This window comes from Erinaceus europaeus, chromosome 4 (assembly GCF_950295315.1).
Source record: "Erinaceus europaeus chromosome 4, mEriEur2.1, whole genome shotgun sequence".
Lineage (NCBI taxonomy): Eukaryota > Metazoa > Chordata > Mammalia > Eulipotyphla > Erinaceidae > Erinaceus > Erinaceus europaeus.
Window position 1 is genome coordinate 89,889,825 of NC_080165.1, and position 4,403 is coordinate 89,894,227.

General features: G+C 40.4%; 1 pseudogene; it reads right to left on the reverse strand.

The window, feature by feature from the left end:
- Positions 1-843: 843 nt before the first annotated feature.
- LOC107522182 (large ribosomal subunit protein uL6-like) lies at positions 844-1,529 on the reverse strand (annotated as a pseudogene).
- Positions 1,530-4,403: the final 2,874 nt, after the last annotated feature.

The window sequence follows — 4,403 nt, forward strand, 5'->3', positions numbered from 1 at the left end:
TAGTGTGTGCACAGGGGTTTACCTTGGAATTCCACAGGTCATTCTGGGCCATCCCCTGAGAATGCTGAGGGCTGGGGGGGGGGGGGGGGGGCTACAACATAGGAAACTTAACTTTCACAGAAATCATGGAGTTGAGAAATGGTTCTCAGTCTAACTACAGGTCTTTGTAGGTGGCCTGCCTTTTCTCTGACTCCTTTTAAGAGCTTCTGTTTTTCTTTTATAATAAAAAAAAATTTATTATGCTGTGCCTTGGTAAGCCAGGGTTGTTTTTTGTTTATCTTATGTGCAGCCCTTTGGGCTTCCTGAATTTGCTGTCACACATGATTTTGGAAAGGAGACTAGATTTCTTCTCTCTTTCTTTGCCTTTTTCTTTCCTTTTCCTTTCTCTCTTTCTTTCCCCCTTCCCTTCTTTTTTCTTCCTTTCTTTCTTCCCAGAAGGAGAGTTTCATTCATGCACAAATATGGTATTCCTAGGCTGACTTTTTCATTTAAATAGGAAGGCAGAAAGAAGGAAGGGAAGAGACAGCATAATACTGGAGTTTCCCATGGTGGCATAGTAATCCCATGCGGTACAGGGATTGAATCTCAGCTGCATGTATGACAAAACATGTCTCCTACCCTGGTTTCCTGACTCTCTGATTTTGAACTGTTCTCCTTCTGGGACTTTAATGTTAGATGTTTTTGTTTTGTTTTTAATTTTAAAATTAGATTTATGTAACTTTTATTTTTTAAGTAAAAGTTCCAAACCAGTAATGGCTTTTATTGCATCTTTTAAGAGATCACAAGTAGATCTGATGTGTCATTCCATTATTTTGCTGCTTGTGTGGCTGGACAACTTAGAGATTATTCATCAGCCTGCTGAACTGTTCCTTTTTCAGAAACACAGATACCACCCCCAAATTTCCAGATATCTTTGTTTTTAACAGTTGTAGATTACTGAATCAATGCAGCTGAATTAGATACAAGTTCGATGTCATTTCCTTCAAGAATTAATTGATCTTTCTGGGCTTGAGATACCGAGCATGCAACACCTGACCTCATTTGAACTCTGCATATGTATTTTTCCCCCAAGAAATTTCTGATTTCAACAGGAGACCCATTCTCCTCAATGACAATATTGATAGGGAAATGAGCATACACAGACCTCATTTTGTATCACAAACCCAGTGTAACACCCTTGATCATGTTCTGTACATGGCTGCAGATAGTGCAAACAGTAGCTAGTTCCTTTCTATTTCCCCACCATTTGTCAACTCAGAGCCACTTATTTTTCTTTCTGAGGAGACAGAGCTCTAGTTGAAGTCCCTCCACAGCGTGCCTCTGGGGCCCTTCAGGATGACCGTGGGGCCCTTCAGAGAGATGTCAACATTCTCTGGAATGTCGACAGTCTGGTTGCTGAGAATGGTTTTCACTCTGGCAGTAAATGAGGCAAAGCTTATGTAACATTTCTAACCTGACCGTAATGTCCCTTTGTTTCTTCTGATCATGGTCTTCTTCCTTTGTTTTCTCGCTATAGTACAGTCCGTCATTTCTTCAGTTCATTTCCAGTACATCAAGATTAATTTATTTCATCCAGTCTGCTCCTTAATCCATTCACTAAACAGTATTTTCAAGAGTTTCATATGTGGTTGACATACAGTGTATTTATTTAGTATCAACCTAGTTAGTTGAGAGCGTCTTCTTTGATACCCTATTTTTCTTTAATATTGAAAGCATTTATATTCAATAACACTTGTTCTAATATCTGCCCAGGCACCACGTAGAAATGTCATGACACTGGGGGGAACTCTGTTGCTGTGGTATCTCTCCCTCTCTATCTCATTCCCTAAAGTAAAAAGAGTGAAAAAAAGTTGGCCCAAATGTAGTGAAATTGAGGTGAGACTTTAGCATAACTAAGAGAGAGAGAGAGAAAGAGAGAGAGAGAGAAACAGAGAGACACACAGAGAGAGAGAGGAAGTACACCTAAATGTACTGCTCCCCGCCCCCCCACACACACACACACGAGGTGTCTCTGAAACCAGTTCAGCAGTTGGACTTGCTAGTTACCAGGGAAACTAAATTGAAGATTTGGGTTTAAGCAGATCACGTTGAGTTTCTTAACTTGTATCCACAAAACTCTTGACAAACCCAGTGGTTAACCGGATATTGAAGTGTTCCTAAATCCGTCTCTCAAAAAGTGAATGTGGAGCTTCACCCATGAGCTCCGATACCTACTTATTTGTTGGAAAACAGAATCAGGAAAAGTCAGTTTAGGATGTTTAAACCATGATTTTAGATTTCAGGTTTCCTCTCCAAAAAGGAAATATTCAAAGATAAAGTACCGAAGATACAGAAGTTGGTTATACTTTCTGGAGAGCAGAGCAGGGACAAACATGCTTCTACCAGTTGGTGGCAGCCTTGCCTATTTGATGACTCCACTGTTCCCACTAGCCATTTCCTTCCTTCCTTCCTTCCTTCCTTCCTTCCTTCCTTCCTTCCTTCCTTCCTTCCTTCTTTTCGTTCTGTCTCTCTTTCTTCTTTCTTTTTATTTGATAGAACAGAAAGAAACTGATAAGGAATGAGCACTGCTCTGGTTAAAAAAAAAAAAATGAAAGAGAGAGAGAGAGAGAGGAAGAGAGACACTCACAGCACTGCTTCAGCACTTGTGAAGCTTCCCCCCTCCCCAGGTGGGGACCAGGGGCTTGAACCTAGGCCCTTGTACATGGTAATGTGTGGCCACCTCCCAGTCACTCTAGACCCAGAGTTTTATGTTTAAGTGAGAAGACACTTCCTGTGCTTCACTTTGAGGTAAAAGAGCTAGAATTTAGAGGGGAAGGGCAGCATCTCTGCAGGCTGTGTCTGGTTGAAAGCAATGGACATTTTCCTGTCTTTATGGCTAAGTCTAAAACTCTTGCAGATCCATCTTTGTTTTTTCTCAGTTTCATTCCACAATCTGTTCATTCTACTACTGAAAATCTTAAGGACCTACAACTGACTATTTGCATTTCTACTGAGTTTTACATATGGTGTCCTATCTCCACCATTTGGTCATCCTTTCGTTAGAAGTTCATATTTTAATAAATGGACAGAACTTGAGTAAGGACATTTTATTTTAATTTTTTATTTGTTCTTAATAATAGGTTACAAGACTGTAAGACTGCAATATATAGCTCTGCACCACACCCACCAACAATGTTATGTATCCCTACCCTCCCAAAGATAGCCACCATAATTAGACCAAAGACACTTTTTCTCCAGAGAGGATGCACATGTGTTCACAGGTGCTACTCTCCTGGGGTCAGGAGACTTGAAAGCTATTTCTTTTTTTCTTTTTTTGAAAGCTATTTCTAAGATTGGGTGCCCCTAACGGAGTAGGCAAAGTGAATTGGAATGATATCATTGAAATAACAAGGCTTTGATTATAGACCTTTAGAAAGAAAAATATATGTCATTTTTTTTTTCCCACCAGATTTTTTTTGTGACCTTTTTCCTACTGTGAGGCAGGTTTTCCCAACCTATCCAATCACTGAAAATGTGCCCTCTACAGGTAGAGAGAGAGAAAGAGAGAGAGAGAGAGAGAGGAGAGGGGAGCTTGGGTTTAGCTTCCACATCCTATGCAGAACCAGACCTGCTTCTTCTTCCACTGTCTCCAGTCTTGCATTCAAATTCTCTAAATTCTCTAATTCTTGGTCCAGTGTTTCTACCAAAACTTCTTATATGAACAACTCCTAAAAATAAATAACTCTATACTAGTCTACAGTAAAAAACAATATGACAATTTATGGGTTGAGAAGCAAAACAGCAGCTCAATGTGATGCTGTAAGCTGGAAGCCAGCAAATCGTAAATTCCTATAAACATACTATCAGAACCATATATTAAATGCAGCCTATAGTAAATATTAGGTGCTACCTGCACAAGGGTTAAAACAGCTTGATTGGAGAGGGTAATGAAGAGCTATGTAGGGCTTAGTCTGCAGAGCCAAGCCAAAGGATTCACATTCTCAAAAGCTGCTGAGGGAGAAACAGTTGCAGGTTATGTGAGATGCAGCAGTGTCAAAGTTAGGGACACTGGCCCATTGTCTAGAGTGCTCCATTTTGCACACAAAAAAATAAACTTCTCATGCAGTTAAAATAGAACAAATGACCAAATTCAGACAATGTGAGAATATGGGCTGGATGTATCTCATGTACACTATGGATTTGTTCTACAGTTTGTCACTAGAAGCTACTCTTACTGGGTGGCACAAAGCATTCATATTTGGGAGTGTGGAGGAGAGGCATTAAGTATGGGTCACAGAGTCCTCTGCTTCCTACCGGCCTGTTTCTACTTTACTGATTTGTCTGGATTAAGTCATGTGTGGGAAGCATGCACAACAGCACAATGGACTAGTTTTGCACTCGTTCCCAGAACAGCCCTGAACTCC